The following is a 23,059-nucleotide window of genomic DNA, read 5'->3' as shown; positions in this document are numbered from 1 at the left end:
TTTCTTACAGTTCTGAGGGAAGGATTAGAGGCTGACTAGAGGGAAGTCTCTGAAAGGAGTCTGTGAGGCACAGATTTATATGTAGGTAAACAACCAGCTACAAGTTTCACAATTCATCAGTAGAATTTATAAACATCTGATGACATGACAAGAAATTCAACAAATTATCAGAAACTCATGCCAAAATTTATATTCTAGAATTGAAATATGTTCTAATAAACAGCCTAGAAAGTTCACAGCCTGGCTAGCTGGACTTTGAAAAGCTCCTGGAGACATGTTTGGGCAAGTATGCTTCTGTCTCAAGGAAAAGTTTGCAAGAAGCTCCCTGTAACTAGGAGGGGTTAGTCATGATTATGGGGTTCTCTGAGGAAGCATGAGAACTAGGACAACGTGGTGACAGATGAAGGCCACACTGGTAGAGACAACACTGGAGGATATATCTTAAAGTGAATGTCCAAAGAGCCAAAATTGGGCTGTCTCATCCCCAGGCACAGAGAATCAGAGAAGAGTGAGGACTGAGCCAAGCGGGTGACCAAGACAGCCTTAACATTTCCCTCAGCGTGACTAAACATTAAGCTTCTTCCTGACTCCAGACCCCTGACCTCCCTTTTCTTGGAAAACTTATAATTGTAAATTCCTTTTCTGCCATTTGGAGTCTAAATCTTTTAAAAAATCTGTTACCAGTTTTGCAACCTAAGGATACCTTTATCAAGGACCTGGGAGCCATCCTTTGCAATGTGATCATTAAGGAAGGTAGTTCTTGAGTCTCCCAGGCTCTGTGGGTGCTTTGCTCCAAGTTGCGAAATTACCTCCTGTCATAAATTTATGAGAAGTTTATTTTACCTTTGGATAAAGCCAATTGGAAAACACAGATGTCTTATGACTTCACCCTAATGTCCTCCAGTACTTTTCCACTAGTTCACCCCAGTGCTTAAAAGCCCTCCCACCCTTTTATCTGCCAGACTTGAGTTCAGACTGCATTCTGGCCTCTCTCCTCTATTGCAATAGCTTTGAATAAAGTCTTCTTTGCCTGTTTAACTTCTCCTGGTGCAATTTTTTCTTTGATACATGTCTAATATATGCGCACCAAATTTACCAGTCAGATAAGACGCTCATCTTCCCTGGGGCAGAAATAGTAATAGGGTAAAAAAAAATGAAGGTATTATATTGGCTAGACTCTCTTCATGTGGAAGGAAAGATTGAGACTGAGAAAGAAGCATTACCACTAAACAATTGATGTTTAACTTTCTACTTTTAAATGCTCAATTATAATATCAAATTTTTTCTATTATATTCTGAATTTTCATTTCTTGCCGCATGATCAATACCTTCCCAAGATAATTGAGAGAATGACGTTTATGTTAAGACCTATGGCCCAATAAAATGATAGCAAAATATCTAAAGCTGGTGCCTTTTCTAAGGTCTGTCTTCTTGGACATACACTTTATTGCAAAATATTGCTCTTGTCAGTTTTGAAAATAAGGTATCTGAAGCTCTTTAATATTAAACAATTTCTCTGAATTGGAAGTGACTTCAAATATTATCTAGTTCAATTCCTGCCTCATATATGAACTGTGTTTGCGATACCCTTCTCTAGTGAGGGAGGATGTCACCTTTCAGAAACTCTTGACTTTTGAGTTTCTTCCTTATCCTGCTCCAGGAATTACTTTCCCAATTCATACTCATATTGGGGCTAGTTATGTCTTCACAAGCCACTCAGAATAAACGTCATTACAGAGAAATGGTCTTTTCTTCTTAGAAAATAGGCAGACTGATGGATGTGAACAATGTTGGAAATATAGATACTTCTAGGGTGAATGATACCAAAAAGGAGCTCAGGAAGAGTGATAGACCAAGAGCTGTCAGAGGGACAAAGGGAAGGAAGTCAGGGCAGAGATACAGAAGTAGACTTTAGTTCCACTGCATATGGCTGGTCACCTGGAGTGTTGGACCTGAACTGCTAAGTCAACTAGCTCCTGAGCGCCAACTCTTGATTATATGCTGTCTTCAGGACCCAGGACACAGTAGTTGAGAGGGATTCCAAAAAAAAGGAGGAAACATCATTTATTCTCTGCCTGGTGGGTAACAAACTGTCCTTGCTATTAGAGAGGTCATAATCTTATGGGGAAGACGCCATGTATATCTACCTGCACACACATGCACACACACATGCACACAGACACACACTACCACCTTAAGTAATTGTGGAGACATTGGAACCACTGCAAACTGAATAACTGACTGAAGCTGTTATTTGAAATAAGTAAGGATACTGGGAACTCAAAATTATTGAACAAGGAAAATTTGATCAAGAAAAATTAATGAAAAATATTAGTTTTCAGCTGCACTTGAAAGGAGTTGATAGGAAAAGAGAATGAGAAGGAGGAATGAAGAATGGGTGCAAAGACCCTGGGTCCTAATAAGGGGGCCCTAATAAGGTGAGCTTAATTGGTGGGTATACATATAAGACATTTTTACCATATATATTATAAATATATAAGACTGGGTATCATATTCTGGTCTCATCATCTATACAATTTTCTGTGAACACTTGGCTTAGGTGTACTAACCTGTAGTAGCTTGATATATACACCAGGAATCAGCAGAAACAAAGGCTTACAGGAAAAGACTCACTCCTGAGTATGCCAGTGAAGGTACTGCCTAGGACTTCCTCCTGCTCATCAGCTTCCTCAGGCCCCGCTTCATGTCTCTGTTCCTCAGGCTGTAGATAAAAAGATTCAGCATGGAGGATAAAACGGTGTAGATGACTGTTGCCACCTGGTCCTTGATAGTATAAGTAGACAGGGGTTGGAAATAAACGTAAATAATGCTTCCGTAAAAGAGGGCCACCATGGTGAGGTGGGAGCCACAGGTAGAGAAAGCTTTACTCTTCCCGGCAGCTGAGGGGATCTTAAGAACAGTAATTAGGATTCATAGGTAAGAAATGATAACACATATAAAGGGGGTTACCAAGGTTATCAATCCTTCTGTGTTAATTACAATTTCATTGACAAATGTAGAGGAGCAGGATAATTTCAGCAGAGGATTGATGTCACAGAGGAAGTGGTGGATAACATTAGAGTCACAAAAGAGAAGGCGATTTATCAGGAGAACCAGTAAGAGGGAATGGAGGTGAGAGATGGACCAGGAGAAGGCCAGCAGCAGGACACAGCGGTAGTGGTTCATGGTGGTGACATAGTGGAAGGGATCACATATGGCCACGTAGCGGTCAAAGGCCATGGCTGCCAGGAGGTAGCTTTCTGTGTTGGCAAAAGCCAAGAAGAAATACATCTGGGTCATACACTCAGCATAGGAGATGGACTTCTTCTTTGACAAGAAGTTCACCAGCATCTTGGGAACGATGGTTGTTGTGTAGCAAACATCAACGAAGGATAAGATGCTGAAGAAAAAATACATTGGTGCCTGGAGCTGAGTGTCAGAGTGGATGGCTAGGATGATAAGCAAGTTTCCCACCACGGTGACCACGTATATGATGAAGAACAGGGCAAAGAGAGGCTTCTGGTCCTCAGGGCGGGAGGAGAGTCCCAGGAGGATGAACTCAGAGACACTGCTGGTTTGGTTGACTCTCTCCATGACCCTACATACACTGATGAATATAGAAAATTCTAGAATTTTCAATTCAACAATTTTAAATTTATTCCTGTCTCCCCTAGGATTCCTATAAATGGTCCATGATTCTGTTCCCTTCCACAGTCTATAAAAATAAATTGAACAATAAAAGTTTAACCTGTGTTAAATGTGGGGACATCAGGGAGTGGATTTCCTTTCAGAAAGATCCCCAGGTGTACCTCAGGGATGCATATTTCTCTAGTTCCCCATAAATATTTATTCAAATGTGTCAGGTTGAGGCTCATTTCTCTACTCTCCTTGCAAACAAAACAAAACAAATAAACAAAGAACTCAAACAACTAAGAGGATCAGGTAAATAAGACGAATGCTGACACAGCCACACTGTATTTAGTTGCCGTTTCAGAGCCAACATTTTCATTAAAACATGGAAAAAAGCTGTATTACATAAGAACCTATTTATTAAAACCCTCAGACACTGGAGATTTGTGCTCTCACAATTATTCAATATCTTCCTGTATTAAATACTCACCAGGAACCCAACAGTGACGTTAGGAGGTTGAATGGCTCTCAGTTCTTATTCTGAAGGTGGTTACAGTGTGGTGGGGAAGACAAACTTAAACAAATAAATGCACCCGAACTGCTACAGGTGTGGGGATAGAAGCACTGGAAAGTAACAAGCACAGTGTGGTGTCTTTGCTCAGAGCACACATTTTGAAATCAGCTCCTTCACTTTCGGGCTGTGTGGTCTTGGGCTGACTACCAAGACCTTTGATTCTCGGTGTCCTCGTCTGTAATACAGGGATAGTAAATACCTCCCTGCCCCACCTCTCCTTCTCCTCCTTCACCACCAATGCTGTACTTATTCCTTTACTTCCCACTCAAATCCTTTTCTCTTTCAGGTATTCCTGGATGCTCTTGAAAGCAATAATTCTGTATTTCTTTGCAAAACCTAATAGCCTTCATACTTTCATTGTTTGGCCACCCTTCGCCTGAGTTTGTGATTTTGTAGGAGACGTATTTATTTGGATGATTTGAAAATGAGTATGTAATTAAGGCAAATAATAGTTATGCCTAAGACATATTGAGCCCTTGCTACGTATAAGGCGCTGAGCTGCATACTTTATGAATATTGTGCAAAACACATCTCTGATCTGGCTCTCAATAGCATTCCCTTTAAACAGATAAGAAAATTGAGGTTAAAGGTGTTAAATGCTTTCCTCAAGATCATGCAGCCTGGAAGAGCCAGATCTTGGATCCAAACCCGGATGGTTTTAAACACAAAACAACACCTCTTCACACTTTAATAAAGCTTCAAAAGTTTATGCCAGAATCAAATGTGCAGAGACGTTATTTTTCTCTGTGGAAATTTTCTACCTTGAAATCTTTATTTCAGGACTGACAGGCTTTCAAAATCAATGTTGCGTGTAGTCCCCTACTTTAATTGCTAGAGACAGGATCTGTCTCAAGTCTCGTGTTGACTAAGGGCTGTGTTTTCCTGGAGCTGTTGTGGGCAGGGCAGAGGACAACATTCCAGATATACAGACAGAAGATGTGGCTTTGAATCCTGGCTCCACCATTTACTCACAATGTGTCTTTGGAAAAATCTCTTCACTGCTCTGAGTTTCACTTTCCTCATATATAAGGCCAAATAAAACCTACTCTCAAGAGAAAAGCGAGGGATATATATGTTAAAGAAGTTTGTAAACCACAAACAATATATATCAGAGGGATGACCAAGAAATGTCTGGTAAAGAAGCTAGCAGTGGGGAAGGAGAGGGGAAACCTAAATGCAGACGTAAGGGAAAGAACTTTGGGCATGAGGATAGAGGGAACCAGGGATAGAAGCATGCAGAGGGTAGTGTTGCTGGAATCGGAATGATTTTTCCATTTTTTTCCCATTCTATCTAGTATCCATCAGCACGGGCTTTGTTTCTTCAAACACCTCCATGGTTTTACCTCCTAAATATCTCTCGAACCTTATAACTCTTCATCTTCCCCACCAGCAGCCTGATGAAAGCCATCATTTCCCACCTAGACTATTACAGGATCGTCCGAATGATGTGTTTGCTTCTCACGTCCCCTCTTGAGACCTCCTCCTCCATCCGTCTCCGCTCTGCAGTCACAGTGATCTTCAAACAGTAAAAATTTGGTCACCTAACTCTTTAGGTTAAAGTCTATGTTAGTTTCTTAGGGTTGCCATGGACAAGTACCACAAACTCGGAGGCTTAAAACAGTAGAAATATATTTTCTCACAGTTCTGGAGGCTAGAAGTCCACAATCAAGGTGTTGGCAGGGTGGTTTCCTTCTGGAGGCTCTGAGGGAGAATCTGCTCCATGTGTCTCACTTAGCTTCTGGTGCTTGCTGGCGATCCTCAGTGTTCCTTGGATTGTAGACACATCACTTCAGTCTCTGTCTCTGTCTTCACAAGGCCGTCTTTCTTCTGTCTTCCCTCTGTGTCTGTCTCTGTCTCTTCACATGGTATTCTCCTCTCTCTGTCCTTGTCCAAAGTCCCCTCTTCTTATAAGGACACCAGTCATTGGATTAGGGCCCACTTGAATCCAGTATGACTTCATCTTAACTTGATGACATCTGCAAAGACTCTATTGCCAAAGAAGGGCACTCTGTGTTTCTGGGTGAATATGAATATTGGGGAGACACTACTCAACCCAGCACAAAGTCCCTCTTCATTTAATATATTGAGTCACTACTCCTCTCCGGCCATTCAAATGTCTACTTTCCCCAGGGGCTTCATCTAGTTCCTAAACTGTGTCAGGCTCCTTCCTACATTGGCTCATGATGGCCCTTGTCCTGCACACTTTTCCTCCATGTCTATTGTCGTTTGGATATCAGCTCAGCCAATACTTTCTTGGATCAAGTCACTCTCTTTTATGCTCTTATAGATCTCTTCTCCCTTCCTTTATAGCACCTATCACAGTCTGTAATTATTCATTTACTTATGTGATTAATATTTGTCTTCTTCTTGACATAATACACAGGAATCCTGTTTCCTTTACTTCACCATTATATCCCCAGAGCTTAGTACATTGTCCAGCATATCGTGAGTGGTCAATAAATATTTGTGGGGAAAATTAAATCACATCTGGCATTGAAGCTGGGGACACCTCAAGATAAAAGTCAGAACTGGGTGTTAAGCTGGAAGAGGTGACTCCGCAGCATGTCTGTAAGTTGCGTGTAGGTATAGAATTTGTGCCTGTGATTCCCTATCAAATGGTTGACTAAACTTTGCTCTGGCCACATATTCACCTGAGCTACAAACATGGGCCAGACACTGCCCTTGAATCCTCACTTTCTCTCATATCTCACACCTCAACCTATGATCACATTCTGGAGATTTTGCCTCTACCAATCTCTCAGCCTGTTAGCCTCTCTCTGTCGCTGCCATCACTGCCCTCACCAAGACCTGTATCATCTCCAGCCTCCAAGATAGCCTCCTTGCACTCATTCTTGTCCCCTTTCAATTTATTCTTTGCACTGTAGGCAGGTCAATTTTTCTAAAATGTGAATTTGAAGAAGTCACCATATTAGTTTGTTAGGGTTGCTGTAACAAAGTGCCCCAGAGTGGATGACATAAATAATGAAAAGTTATTCTTTCACGATTCTGGAGGCTAGAAGTCCACCGTCAGGGTGTTGGCAGGGTTGGTTCTTCTGAGAGCTTTAGGGAACGGTGTGTTCCAAGCTTCTCTCCTTGGCTTGTAAACGGCAGTCTTCTCCCTCTGTCTCATCACATCCTCTTGCATTACGCATGTATGTTTCTGTGTCCAAATTTCCCCTTTTTCTGAGGACACCCGTCATGTTGGATTAGGACCCATCTCTTGCCTCCTTCCCTGCCCTCTTGCATCCCAACATTTCTTGCTCCTTCTTGCCTTACGGACTCACTGTTCCATCTCTCTGAAATGCCCATTCCCCCTGTCTGTTAGCCCTGGTGGTTAGTCCTCACTCTTCAGGCTCACAATAGACATCACATCCTTTTGGAAGACTGACCTGCTGTTCTTCCACAAGTTCTGGATTAGGTACCTCTCTTGCACACACAGTATGGAAGTGAATCCTAGTACTTACAAAGCTATCTTCCCCACTTGAGCTGCCCAAGTATGAGGACTGCATCTGGTTCTTTGTTACACCATCCCACCTGGCCCAGTGCCTGGAACATAATAGTCCCTTGATAAATATTTGTGGAATGAAAGAATGCCTGAATGGTCACTTAGGATTCTGAACAGATGTAGGGAAGAAATGCGGTGGAAGTCAGGCCGCTGTCTAAAGAGCAGCACTCCATTTAATTCACTGCGTGTGGGGCAGAGACCAGCCAGGAATGGCAGGAGCCTTCTCTCCTGGAAGGTGACTCTTGGTTTCTTATTGGGTCAACTTTAAAATAACTCCTAGGAACTCTGAGCTAGAGAAACTCTCAGAGATTATGTAATCCTATTCCCTTATTTTAAAGAGAAGGGAAATTGAGCCCTGGTGGGAAGAAGGACCTTAATTATCATGACATTTTTATTGTTAGAACCCACGCCTCTTGGTTTTCTCCCTGAAGAAAAGAAATGTTTTGTCCATTACGGAGGTCACTCTGCATGGAGGCTAAGAGCATGGGCTCTGGCCCACTTTCTAGGTATGGAATCTTGTCCCTTATCAGGTAAGTGGTCTAAGGCAAGTTCCTTAACTTCTCTGTGACACAGTTTCTCCATCCATTAAGTGGAGGTAAGAGGAGTACCTATCTCACAGATTTGTTGGGAGGACTTAAGGAACTAAAGCATGTGAAAGCACAATGCCTGGCAGGGGGTCAGCACCCCCTCGCCCCCCAAAGTTAGCTATTTATACTATGAAGCAGAGAAAAATATTTTGGTGAAGTAACCACACATGGTTAAATTTTGGAAGTCTGCCCGATATGCACTTAGGTTGACCAAACAAGTGAAAACCGGAGGCTTAGTCATAGTGACCACCCATTCCGTTTTGTAAACATAGATAGCAACTTATTTCATTGTGTTAATTTTGACAATAACATATGGATAACCCTTTCCCGATTCACTGATATGCTATCGAAACGCTCAAAATAATTTTTGACAAGTTTTGATTTATGGACACTCTGGAACTCACTGTTCTCAGACGGCAGGCAGGGAGGAAGCCATACCTGATAGGTGTGGATGGTAAACATGGACTACTGAGTCCTGGTGGCTTCCTACTTCCAGATGTTTTCTCTCCACTGCTGTATCTCCAGATGCAGAAGGCTTGTCTGCACCATGTCTGTAAATTTATTCAGAATCCATACTTCAGCTAAATGCTCCAGCCTCCTTCCATTGCCCCCTCACCTCTGCCAGAGGAAACCAAGAACAAGGAAGGGCAGCACACACGGTCAACAGGGGCAACAGAGTTCCCCAACACTCTTTCAAATTCCTTTCTCGTTCCCCACCTCTGATCTCTAACCCCATCCTAACTTCTCATTTCAGAAAACAGAGCTACCCAGAGTCACCGAGCTGAGGACTTACGTGTCCTGAGACCTCTCCCAGCCTGTAATAGTTTAACTTCTCTTTGCCAGGCCCCCTTGGAACCCCTTGTGCTCTGAGGGAACAGGTGGTTCTCTCTCCCTGCTATTCCCTCAAGGAACACTTCTCTGTATTCTCCAAGTTTAGAAAGCAAAGCACAGCCCAAGGGGATAGAGAATGTCAGGTGCGTCAAACTTGGTGCTGGGAATATTCCCAGGGTCTCCTCGGACTCATAGTCATGTCCCATATGTGCGACTCAACTTCCCCACTTGTAGGGAACTAAGGGTTGAGGAACAATGGTGGGTATTTTGGAAGAAGGTGGTGTCAATAGCGGTGAATTGTTATTATTATTATTATTATTATTATTATTATTATTTTGGTATGGTTGGGATAGATTAATACGGGGGAACAACAGTTTTGAGGCAATGGCAAGATGTGGTTTGTGGTGTGTGTGTGTTTATGTGCTAGCCCAGGGGCAAGTGATAAAGGTAGATTAGAGTTTTAAGTTGGTTTATGAGGCAGTATCAGGTTCTTTGGGTTTAAGGAATGTTTATGTCAGGGCCTCACTAGTGTTGGATTTTCAGTATAGAGTCAGAATGACGTTTTATATGTTTTATCCATTGAGGAAGCATTTAGAATCGTTCCAGTTTTAGCCGCAATGGTAGCTCAGCAGCTCCTTCTAGTTGCTGGCCTCTGTTAGCTGATGTGGAGTCATCTGTCCTCCAGGGAGCACCTCTGGCTCATAGGTCAAGGAGGAGAATGCAGCCCTTGCTCATATGATGATGGGAACCAGCCACAAGAATTTCTGTACATATCAAAGGAAGTGGGTCATATTCAGGAGAGGCTAGACTTTCTGTTAAGCTATATTTAAGATTCCTGAAAGTTAAACTCTGAGACACCCCAGTTTCACATGAAAAAGAACTAGCCAAGTGCTTGGCTGGCTGGGTTTCTTCCCTCCACTCCTTCTTCCTCTTTCCTTCCTTCCTTGCTCTCTCCTTCTTTTCATCCCTTCCTTCTCTTCTTTTCCTTTTTTCTACTTTATCCTCTTCTAAAAAGAATGGAGTTGTTTAGAAAGATAAATATAACAAAGGAGATAAAATAAATTAAAAATAGCTAAGGGACAAGAAGGAAAAAAGGCAAAGTGTTAGGAAGAAGATGATGGTGAGCTTGAGGTGAGGGCAGAAAATCAGTCGGAAGTTCTGACACATTTGTTAGAAGCTCATTTAACTCTGAGCTCAGTAATAACCAAAGTGGAGGGGTGAGAAGGTCATTTGTATGGTTCTCAGTATCCAAGACATAAAAACAAATAGATTATTTAGGATACATCATCAGTTCTGGCTCTGTGATCTGAGAGAATTATCTCATGTGGCTTTTCATGAAGAGAGTATTGTGCAATACAAAGAAAAGCCTTCTCAACAAGGTCCTTAGGGGAAACATAGCAAATTCTTCTGACCTCAGTGGAGACCTAGGGGGCATCCTGCCAAGATCCAATTTAGCCCAAGTGATCCTAAGGGGGCCCATAGAACATGCAGGTATGCAGCTCTCTGATGACGTGGATTACCTCAGTGTTAGTCTTTACTTAGGACAGTGGTTCTTACTGTAGCGATGCCCCTGACTTTCCCAGAGGGTTGTCAGATGGGCTACAGGGCACTGTGCACCCTCTAACATGGAATGCACTTTTTGTATACATGTAGAAATGTGCTTTTATCTTCTGGGGATGATAGACAGTGTTTTCAGTAGATTCTCACATGGATCTTAAAATAGATTGAGCCATCTGTGCAGAGGACTGGTGCTTAGGATGTCCTCTATGGGTGTCATTTATCTCCATTAGGTTTTGACAGTTGTGTTGGTGGTGATGAGTTCTGGATTAGCAAGTGCTCAGATGTCACTCCTTGAGTGTTTTCTAAGGGCAGAGCAATTAGTTTTTGCCATCAGCCATACTGGGCTGGGAATGAGATCTGCCTGGGGAGGTTGAGGAGCCTAATGAGAACAGGGGACTTTGCACGTTCTAGTTAATGTGATTGGCATCCTGGAGTAGGACAGTGCACCCCTGCCAACTTAGGAGGTTAGCTCAGCTCTGCTTGGCTGTGAGCCTGGAAAGTTCCCCTGGTAAAACCAAGCCTCCCATAGAAAAGGACTCTGGAATCTGCTCTAACAAATGATCAAGGCCACAAAATTTCTATGCCAAAGAGCAGGGCCACCATAATGTTAGCCTAGAACTTTCCTTTTGTAGCTCTGTTTTTAAATTTCAGAAGTAGTAGATGCTCATTGTAAAATATTCAAATAATTCAGATATTTAATTAGTAAAAGTGAAAGTCTCTCCTCCCAATCCCAATAGAACTTTTCATTTATACACAAATTAGTACATACACAAATGAAACTGTGCTATTTGTATTGTTCTGCAACTTTTTCCGCTTATAGAATATTGTATCAGTGCATATAGACAGCACTGATATTAAAAATATTTAACCACTAGAATACTAATATAAATTAATTTATAAAAACAAAATACATTTCCATTTAGTTTATAACTCAACTAAACTGTATACATCAGGGGTCAGTAAACTATGGCCTGCTGGCCAAATCAGGTCCATTGCCTGTTTTTGTAATAAGGTTTTATCAGAACACAGCACACTCATTCACTCATGTATTGTCTATACCTGCTTTTGCACTATAACGGCAGAGCTGAATAGTTGTGACGGAGACAGTATGACTTGCAAAGCATTTACTATCTGGCCCCTTACAGAATAAGTTTGCTGAACCCTGATAAATATCACAGCACTGCTTAACAAATCATTACAAGCTGGAGGGCACATACTTTGCCAAATTATTTTAATAATTTCCAAATAATTTGTTGATTTAAAAAGATTTTATAGAAATGTGATACACATAAGGAAAATCATGCGAGTCTCAGGAGATTTGAGTTGTCACAAAATGAGCACACCTGTTTAACCCCTACTGAACACTTACCAGCCCCTCAGAGGCTCCTCCTTCCCATGCCCCCTTCTCATCACTGTCCTTTGCTCTACTCCCTATCCTGACTTCTAACACTACAGATTAGGTTTTCTGATTTTTGACGTTTATATAAATGAAATCATATCACATGCATTTTTTTGTGCCTGGCCTCTTTTGTTCAAGATTATGTTTCAGAGATTTTAGAAGAAAAAAAGTTTTTTCAGATTTTTGGTTTATGTAGCCCTAGCTAGTTCATTCTCATTGTTTTATAGTATTCCCTTGTATTGATATATTTCAATATCATTAATGATGGTATTGTTAATAGACATTTGGATTGTCTTCAGTTTTTGATTCTGCTGAGTAATGCTGCTATAAACATTCTTACAAATGTTTGGAACACATTTCTACACCTTGGTGTTGGGCATATACCATGGTCATAGGATATGCATGTACTCAATTATAGTAGATGGCGCCAAATCATTTTTCCAATGGACTTGTTGCAATTTGCCTCCCATCAGTAGCCTGTGAGTTCTAGTGCTCTTTCTTCGTCAACACATGTGATTTTACTTTCCATTTCTCTGAAAACTAATGAGATTGAGTCCCTTTTCGTTTGTTTCTTGGCCATTCACAAATTCTTTTGTGAAGAGCCTGTTCAAGTCCCTTGCCCACTTTCCTATTGGGTGGCCTGTCTTTTTCTTACCGTTGAGTTTTTTAAAAAAAATATGTAGTGGATAAAATATATCCACAACGGTGTTGTAGTTATATGTAATGCAAATAATTTCTTCTACTCTGTGGCTTGACTTTTCATTTTCTCAGTGATGTCTTTTGACGAATAGAATTTCTCAATTTTTTTTTTTGCTTTTTCTCCCAAAATCCCCCCAGTACATAGTCGTATATTTTAGTTGTGGATCCTTCTAGTTGTGGCATGTGGGACGCTGCGTCATCATGGCCTGATGAGTGGTGCCACGTCTGTGCCCAGGATCCGAACTGGTGAAACCCTGGCCCACTGAAGCAGAGTGCGCGAACTTAACCACTAGGCCATGGGGCTGGTCCCTAATTTCTCAATTTTAATGTAAAGTAATTATCATTTTTTTCGCCTTTGTCGTCACTCCATTTTGTATCTTATTTAAGAAAAAATTTCCTATTCCAAGGTCATAAAGATATTCTGATATTTTCTATAAAATTTGTTGTTTTACTTTTTATGCTTAGGTCTACAAGTGTGAATTAATTATTTTACATGGTGTGAGATAGAGGTTCTCCCCGACCCCACATGGATATCCAGGTAACCCAGAACCCTTTCTTGGAAAGGTGTCCTCTGACCGTTGCTTTGCAGGGCCACCTTTGTCATGACTGAGCATCTACATATGTGAGGGTCTGTTTTGGGTGTCCCTATTTTATTCCTTTGGTCTATTTGACTACCTTTGAGCCATTATCACCCTAACTTAATGACTGTCATTTTATGATAAGTCTGGATATCTTGTGGAATAAGTTTCCCACTTTGTTCTTCTTTTTCAAGTCAGTTTTGGCTAATCTTGGCTTTTTGCCTTTTCGTGTAAGTTTATGAATTAGCCTACAAATGCTTCCAAACATATCTGCTTGGGTTCTGAATGGGATTTTACTGAGTCTGTACTTTAATTTGGAGAGGATGGCATCATTAAAATATTCCATGTTCTAATCTGTGAACTTTTGTGTATATCCCTCCATCCATATATGTCTTATTAAATTTCACTCAATCAAGTTTTATAATTTTCTGTGTAGAAGTCTTCCACATCTTCATTTGATTTATCTTCAGGTATTTGACTTTTAATGCTAATTAAAATGATATATTTAAAAAACTCATCTTTGTAGCTTTAATGGAAATATAATAGGTTTTTGTAGCTTGACCTTGTATCCAGCAACTCTGCAAAACTCACATTAATTATAATGAGTCATGTGCAAAATTTTGGGATTTAATAAATTTATAACAATATCATCTGTGAATAAAGGCAGTTATTTCTTCCATTCAAATATTTATGCCTTTTGTTCTTTTCCTTGCCATGTTGCCTTAACTAGGAATTCCAATGTAGAAGTTGTAATAGTGGGCATTCTTGTCTCATTCCAAATCTCAGGGGGAAAGCATTAAATATTTCATCTAAGTGTGATGTTTGTTATAGTTTTTGTAGGTACTCTTTATCAAATAAAGGAAGTTCTCTTTTTTTCCTAGTTTGCTAAGAGTTTTTATTTTTGCTTTCTATTAATTATAAACTGACATTAAATGTCATCAAATGTTATTTCTACATTTGTTAGATAATCTTATTATTTTCTTTATTCTATTAATGCGGTAAATTACATTGATTGATTTAGACTGTTTAAACAACCATGCCTTATTGAAAGAAATCTACATGCCATGATATACTTTAATTTTTATATCTTGTTGTATTTCATTTGCTAATGTTTTGTTTAGGATGTTCATGAGAAACATTGGGCTCTAATTTTCCTTTTTTGTAATGCACTTTTCAGGTTTTAGCATTGCAATGCCTATTCTGCATGACCACCATGGTGGGGTCTTAGATAGAAATCAAATTTGTGACCCACAAGAGGCTTCACCCAGCACCAAATTGACAAAGCTTTACAATAAGATAAATGATGGACAATATATCATGCGCTGCAAGAGAGCTGTAGAAGTCTTGTTTATCCTCTGCGCATCTTCCTATGTCCACAATAATTTCACACTAGAATGTAAATGGTGGTGAAAGATGAGCTGGACTATCTCAGGTCAAGAATTGCACCAGATCTGGGATCTCTTTGGCTTTTATATCTTGGTTATCATGTAGCCCTCTGTGGGATGTATTTCTAGCTCCTATTTTTCTGTGCAGCTGCCTCTTGTCAATCACTGGTTACCCAATAGTCAATCTTAACAAATAGGCACAGCTGCTGGTTTACTACACAGTAGGATCCTAATTTGTTTTGGATCTGGTAGCCTTCTATACATTCTTTGAATTACTGTTGCAAGATGTGGAACCAGGAGTCAAATCCTCAGATTTTCTGGAGGATGAAGAAATGATTATAGTCCACCTGTTAATTCTTCCTTCCGGTTTCCTCCGACAGTTGTCAATACTTCCTTGCCATACATTCCTTAGACATTTAAAAGTAATTAATATAGTAACTTCTACATTATTTTATGTACAAAAATAGACGTTCAGAACTCTGAAACACTAGGACCTCTATCATCCAATTAAGAATTGAAATTCCTTCCCAATAATCACATTGAACTATCACTATATTGCCTCACAAGATTTCTAATACACCTTTTTCAGCTGGGCTTTTCCTTCTCACTATCACTTGCATTTTTTATAGGCTTCAACAGAGGCGTTGAGTTGCATCTGTAACTTTTCCAAAGCTAAATTTACTTCTTTTTCTGGTTGATAAGTCTCCATGGGTATTATATCAATCAGAAACTTTAGTTTGACTTCCCCAAATATCTTTTAATTCTGGCAACCACTTTGTACCTATGTTCCATTTTCATTTATCTTTATAACAATCTAAAAATTCTTTACTATGCCATATACTGTGGCAGAGAGACTAAATAATGTTTAACACATCCACACGAGTTATAACAATGTCAATTTCCTAACCTTCCCAGCAAAAATACCACTTTCTCGTTTGCCATCTATTTCCCATTACTGGCATAATTACTAAAGGTCATTGCTCCGTAAACTCTAGGTCCCATCTGGTCTGGGGGAATGCTTGTACTTCATGCAACAAAGAACAAGTTTTATATTAACTCAGGATTTCGGTATCATTGTGGAGCATTGCCCATCTGTCTCCATGGGGATGATCCAAGCTTGATCCTTATGCTGTTCAAACTCTACCAATTGTATCACAGAAAGCTAAGTTCCTTTCTACTTTTTGACACTGTGGCTCTAAAGGAGTATCAGTAAATCTCATGCCTACCAGTAAAATCTTTCCATAGTTTAGACTGGCCATGGTGTTCCCACAAATGAATCTCCTCTTCGCTGCGCCTGTAGGCAACTGGCCACTGCTGTTTAAATATATCAGATGCTACTGCTATCAACATGGCATTTGTTCCTCCCTGGGTGAGGATATACGTTCTCTCCAATAGTTATTGACAAGGAAGATCCTGAGTTAGTTTAGTAAATGCATATTCCATTCAAATATTGCTTCATCATATATCTGGGCCAGGTGCCAAGTTCAGCCAGTTTTCTGGAAGAGGACTCCCTCTAGTGACCATTTAGACTATAATAGTGAGTCTCCAGGAAAGTAATTTCTACTTAACTCAACACACTTAATCAAGTTCCTAATGGCCTAAGTCCTTCGTAGTCCTCTAGGATCAAAATTGTTGCCCTGAGTATTCGTGGCGTGAGACTAATTCAAGCATACCATGTGCACCAAAAAAGTGTTGTGTTCCTCAAGAGATTGCCAGGTGAGCATATTCACTAAGCAGGTGCACTTCAGTTCAAGTATCCCAAAGCCTTCCCCAAATCATTATTTCTTGGAAGTTCCAGAGTGAAATCATCATTAATATGCAACAACTCTTTCATGCCAATATTCCCCTCTTGGACATCATTGTGATTCCTTGAATCCTGCTGGTATAGTTTTCCCTCCACATTCATATCTGGTGTAGTTAAAGGAGCAAATTAGATTTGAACATACTTGGCAGACAACAGCAATGCATCTCCCTCATACTCAGGTACTTGCTTTAACCAGGTGTCATCCTGCTTTACAGAAACGTAAGCTGGCAGTTGTTAGCTGACAGTCACAATATATCCAGTGAGGCTCAAAGGCAGGAATTTTCTTAGGGCTACAGAGAATCAGCATGATAAACATAACAACAAAATGTGACTAAAATGATAATCCCAACCTACTATTATCTAGGCAGATCATTAAGAAACTCTGGTGTCTTCTTTCCAAATTGTATTTTTAAGGTCTCAAGAAATTGTTATAGTGTAGCTTTGGTCCAATTCTCCTTCTCAGATGAAAATGAATCCTGGGGCATCTTCCTGTATTGACCATAACTCAGCACCCTATATGAGAGAAACAGCTAAGAATATTACTCTCGGGGCCGGCTCCGTGGCCGAGTGGTTAAGTTCGCTCGCTCCGCTGCGGCTGCCCAAGGTTCAGATCCTGGGCGCAGACATGGCACCGCTCGTCAGGCCACGTTGAGACGGCGTCCCACATCCCACAACTAGAAGGACATGCAACTAAGATATACAACTGTGTACGGGGGGGGCGGGGTTGGGGAGATAAAGCAGAAAAAAAAAAAAGGAAGATTGGCAGCAGTTGTTATCCCAGGAGCCAATCTTTAAAAAAAAGAAAAAGAATATTACTCTTTTGCTCTGAAGTAGTTTCTTACAAAAAGAATGACGACTCCCTTTTCTGCCTTTATTTTCCATTATGTGATTCTCTTTTCAACTGCCACAGTTCTCCCGCTTTTTCCAGTTAGTTCCTTCCTCAACCCAGACTAGGCTTCTGTGGATAGATGTCTCTGCTTTAGCTACACTGCCCTCTGCAGGTATGTAGCGGGATTAGGCTTTATTCATTTCTAGGAAGAAGTAGAAAGGCAAAGGATGGTGGGGGCATCTCTACCAGGAGGGAGTGAGGCATCACCTATGGTCTGTCTTCGTTTAGCCCATGAGGAAAAGTCACTAACCAGTCAATTTTTCCTTTAGGAATAGGTACAGTCAAATTTAGAGAAATTTAAATAGAATTCTGAGCAGCAATGTGTTCTGTCTGGATATGCAAGTGTTATCCTAGACTCAAGTCAATTGGATTCACAAGACAAAAAGAAATTCTGTGAGTTGGAGATAATTTTCGTGAGGTGAAAGGTAGCATCATCCCTGACCCTTTCATTCCCACCTCTGCACCTCCTGAAATTACCAACTATGTTCCCCTTATACTATCCCTTATATTCAGATGGCACATGTTTGCCTGGTGTTAATCTATATTGTGCACCAGTGTTGAATAGCTCCAAAAGCCTTACTCATTATCTCCAGGTCATCCAACTTCTTTTAAACCTGAAGCACAATTTGCTTTTGGTAAAATGACTCAAATCTTAAGTGTATAGCTTTTTACTGATGATTTGTTTATCTATTTCCTGTTGATGAACTTTTGGGTTGTTTTTACTTTCTCCCATTATGAATAAAGCTGCTATGAATTTTTTGTACAAGTTTTTTTTATACATTTGGGTTAGTTGTATACATAATTTTATTAGGAATTGCCAAACTGTTTTCCAAAGTGATTGCATAATTTTACATTCTTTTTTATTTATTTTTATTTTATTTAATTTTATTTATTTTAATATTTTTATTGCAGTAACATTGGATTATAACATTATAAAGCTTTCAGATGCACATTGTAATATATTTTGAATTCTGCATAGATTACATCATGTTCACCACCCAAAAACTAATTACAGACCATCACCACACATGTGCCTAATCACCCCTTTTGCCCTCCCCCCACCCCCTTTCCCTATGGTAACCACCAATCCAGTCTCTGTTGCTGTGTGTTTTTTTGGCTTTGTTTTTATCTTCTACTTATGAGTGAGATCATATGGTATTTGACTTTCTCCCTCTGACTTATTTCACTTAGCATAATACCCTCAAGGTCCATCCATGGTGTCACAAATGGCCAGATTTCATCATTTCTTATGGCTGAGTAGTATTCCATTGTGTATATATACCACATCTTCTTTATCCATTCGTCCCTTGATGGGCACCTAGGTTGCTTCCAAGTCTTGGCTATTGTGAATAATGCTGCAATGAACATAGAGGTGCATGTATCTTTTTTTTTTTTTTTTAAATATTTATTTTTTCCTTTTTCTCCCCAAAGCCCCCCGGTACATAGTTGTGTATTCTTCGTTGTGGGTTCTTCTAGTTGTGGTATGTGGGACGCTGCCTCAGCGTGGTCTGATGAGCAGTGCCATGTCCGCGCCCAGGATTCGAACCAAGGAAACACTGGGCCGCCTGCAGCGGAGCGCGCGAACTTAACCGCTCGGCCACGGGGCCAGCCCCGAGGTGCATGTATCTTTATGCATTTTTGTTTTCAAGTTCTTTGGATAAATACCCAGCAGTGGAATAGCTGGATCATATGGTAGATCTATTCTTAATTTTCAGAGGATACTCCATACTACTTTCCATAGAGGATGCACCAGTTTGCACTCCCACCAGCAGTGTACGAGGGTTCCCTTCTCTCCACATCCTCTCCAACACTTGTTGTTTCCTGTCTTGTTAATTATAGCCATTCTGACTGGAGTGAGGTGATATCTCGTGGTAGTTTTGATTTGCATTTCCCTGATAGCTAATGATGTTGAGCATCTTTTCATATGCCTGTTGGTCATCTGTATATCTTCTTTGGAGAAATCTCTGTTCAGATCTTTTGCCCATTTTTCAATTGGGTTGTTGGTTTTTTTGTTGTTGCGCTGTATGAGTTCTTTGTATATTTTGGATATTAACCCCTCATCTGATATGTGGTTTGCAAATATCTTCTCCAAATTGTTAGGTTGTTTTTTCATTTTGTTGATGGTTTCCTTTGCTGTGAAGATGATTTCTAGTTTAATGTAGTACCATTTGTTCATTTTTCCTTCTGTTTCCCTTGCCCGGTCAGACATGGTACTTGAAAATATGCTGCTAAGACGGATGTCAAAGAGAGTACTGCCTATGTTTTCTTCTAGAAGTTTCATGGTTTCTTGTCTTACATTTAAGTCTTTAATCCATTTTGAGTTGATGTTTGTGCATGGTGTAAGATAATGGTTTACTTTCATTCTTTTGCATGTGACTGTCCAGTTTTCCTAACACCATTTGTTGAAGAGACTCTCCTTTCTCTTGGCTTCCTTGTTGAATATTAGCTGTCCATAAATATGTGGGTTTATTTCTGGGCTCTCAATTCTGTTCCATTGATCTGTGTGTCTGTTTTGTGCCAGTACCATGCTGTTTTGGTTGCTATGGCTTTGTAGTATATTTTGAAATCAGGGAGTGTGATACCTCCAGCTTTGTTCTTTTTTCTCAGGATTCCTTTGGCTATTTGGGGTCTTTTGTTGTTTCATGTAAATTTAGGATTCTTCTATTTCTGTGAAAAATGTTGGAACTTTAATGGGGATTGCATTGAATCTAAGATTCCTTTAGGAAGTATGGTCTTTTTTTTTTTTTTTGAGGAAGATTAGCCCTTAGCTAACATCTGCTGCCAATCCTCCTCTTTTTGCTGAGGAAGACTGGTCCTAAGCTAACATCTGTGCCCATGTTCCTCTACTTTATATGTGGGATGCCTACCACAGCATGGCTTGCCAAGCGGTGCCATGTCTGCACCTGGGAAGTATGATTTTTCCCCATTGTGATATTATTAGGTTGCAGTTATAGCCTATTGCCACTAGAAGGGGGTCAAGAGCCACGTATTCTGAGCCCTCTGCCTTCAGCCGAGATGGGGCGGCACAGCCCGGGTCCTGGGGGGGGGGGGTGCTTTCTCTTATGTGCAGACCTGGGTTTCCCGATAAGCTCTCGCTATCTGGTCTTCTGGGGTCTTGGCTTGATGAGGTCATCCCATGCAAAAACTTTCGCTCTGTTAGAGGGCTTCCCTCTAGGCTGCAAGGGTGCTAGGGATTCCTGGTGATCCTGCAGATGTGTGACCCCTCCCCACTCCTTCTTTCATGGAGCCTCCCATGGCAATGATCCCAGTCTTTAGGGGAGGGAGAGAAGTTCTCTCTTACCCTGTTCCAGCTCCTCTGAGGGGGGCTCCAGCCTCTCAACCCTCCGTCGTTTGGCTGCTGTGAGTCTCGGAGGATTCCTGTGCCATTAGGATATTTTTTGCTGGAATATGGTTGCTCCTTTTTGTTGTATGTTCGAGGGGAGAGAGTCCCAGGCAAGCTCACTCTGCCATAATGCTGATGTCACTCCTATTGAGACTTTTTGTGTGGTCTAATATGTGATCTATCCTGGAGAATATCCCATGTGCATTCAAAAAGAATGTGTATTCTGTGGTTTTTGGATGGAATGTTCTGTATATATCTACTAAGGCCATCTGGTCTAATGTGTCATTTAAGGTCAATGTTTCCTTATTGATCTTCTGTTTGGATGATCCATCTATTGACATAAGTGGAGTGTTAAAGTCCCTACTATTATTGTTCTGTTGTCTATTTCTCCTTTTGTCTGTTAATAACTGCTTTATATATTTAGGTGCTCCTATGTTGGGTGCATAGATATTTACAAGTGTGGTATACTCTTGTTGGATTGTTCCCTTTATCATTATATAGTGCCCTTCTTTGTCTATTGTTACAGTTTTTGTTTTAAAGTCTATTTTTTTCTGATATAAGTATTGCCATCCCAGCTTTTTCGGTTGCCATTTGCATGGAATATCCTTTTCCATCCCTTCACTTTCAGTTTGTGAATGTTTTTAGGTCTGAAGTGTGTCTCTTGTATGCAGCATATATGGATATCATTTTTCATCAAGTCCACCACCCTTTGCTTTTTGATTGGAGCATTTAGTATGTTGACATTTAAAGTAGCTATTGATAAGAATGTACTTATGGCCATTTTATTACTTTTTTTCTGGGTGTTTTACTAGTTCTTCTCCATTCCTTCTTCTCTTGATCTCTTCCCTTGTGGTTTTATGGCTTTCTTTAATATTATGTTTGGATTCCTTTCTCTTAATTTTTTGGGTACTTATTATAGGTTTTTGGTTTGTGATTACCATGAGCTTCATATAATAACCTATGTACACAGCAATCTATTTTAAGTTTATGGTCTCTTGAGTTTGACCTCTTGCTAAAGGTTCTTCCCCTTACTCCCCTCCTCCCACATTTTATGTTTTTGACATCTTATCTAACCTCTATTTTTGTGCCTGTGGATCTGTTACCCTCTTATCACAGAAATAGATAATTTTGGTACTTTTGAGCTTCATCTTATCTTCATAGGTGGTTATCTGCTACCTTTACTGTAGATTTACTTTACCAGTGATTTTATTGTTTTTCTTTGGTAGTTTTCTTATTCCTATTTGTGGTCTTCTCTTTTCCACTTAAATAAGTCCCTTTAGCACTTCTTGTATGGATGGTTTTTGGAGATAAACTCTTTTAGTTTTTGCTTGTCTGGGAAACTCTTTATCTCTCCTTCCTTTCTGAATGATAACCTTGTCAGGTAGGTTTTTTCCTTTCAGCACTTTAAATATATCATGCCACTCCTTTCCAGTCTGTAAAGTTTCTGTTGAGAAGTCAGCTGATAGCCTTATGGTGTTTCATTTATGTGTCACTTGTTGCCTTTCTCTTGGTGCTTTTAGGATTCTCTCTTTACCTTTAATTCTTTACATTTTAATTACAACATGTCTTGCTGTGGGCCTGTTTGTGTTTATCTTGTTTGGTGCTCTCTGTGCTTCCTGGATATCTGTTTCCTTCCTTAGGTTAGGAAAGTTTTCAGCTGTTATTTCTTCAGATTATCTGCCCATTTGTCTCTCTTATCCTTCTGGGACACCTATAACACGGATGTTAGTACACTTGGTGTTATCCCAGAGGTACCTTAGACTGTCCTTGTTCTTTTAAATTCTTTTTTCTTTTATCCATTCAGCTTGGGTGATTTCCTCTAGTCTTTCATTCAGCTCACTTATCTGTTCTTCCGTATCATCTACTCTGCTATTGAGTCCCTCTAGTGAATTTTTTAATTTCCAGCATTGTAGTCTTCATTCTGATTGTTTCTTTTTTATATTTTCCAGTTTTTTGTTGAAGTTCTCACACAGTTCATCCATTCTTCTCTCAAGATCAGTGAGCATCCTTATGACTATTAGTTTGTACTGATTTTGTGTGGATCGCTTATCTCTATATTGTTTAGTTCTTTTTCTGTTTTTTTTTTCCTGTTCCTTTACTTGGAATATATTCCTTTGTCTTTTCATTTTGTCTTTTTCTCTGTGCTTATATCTATGTATTAGGAGGGTCATCTTTGTCTCCTGATCTTTGAGGGTGGCTTAATGTAAGAGTTGCTTTATGAGGCCCAGCAGTGTTCTTCTCTCTCATCACCAGCTCTGAATATTCTAGGAGGATT

The 23,059-nt window shown here is 40.2% G+C and overlaps 1 pseudogene; it reads right to left on the bottom strand.

Annotated features, from left to right (window-relative positions):
- Window positions 1–2,661: 2,661 nt before the first annotated feature.
- Window positions 2,662–3,594, bottom strand: LOC106841974 (olfactory receptor 1L1-like; annotated as a pseudogene).
- Window positions 3,595–23,059: the final 19,465 nt, after the last annotated feature.

This window comes from Equus asinus, chromosome 10 (assembly GCF_041296235.1).
Source record: "Equus asinus isolate D_3611 breed Donkey chromosome 10, EquAss-T2T_v2, whole genome shotgun sequence".
NCBI classification, from domain to species: domain Eukaryota; kingdom Metazoa; phylum Chordata; class Mammalia; order Perissodactyla; family Equidae; genus Equus; species Equus asinus.
The sequence above is the reverse complement of the archived record's forward strand: the minus strand, read 5'-3'. Positions and strand labels throughout refer to the sequence as shown.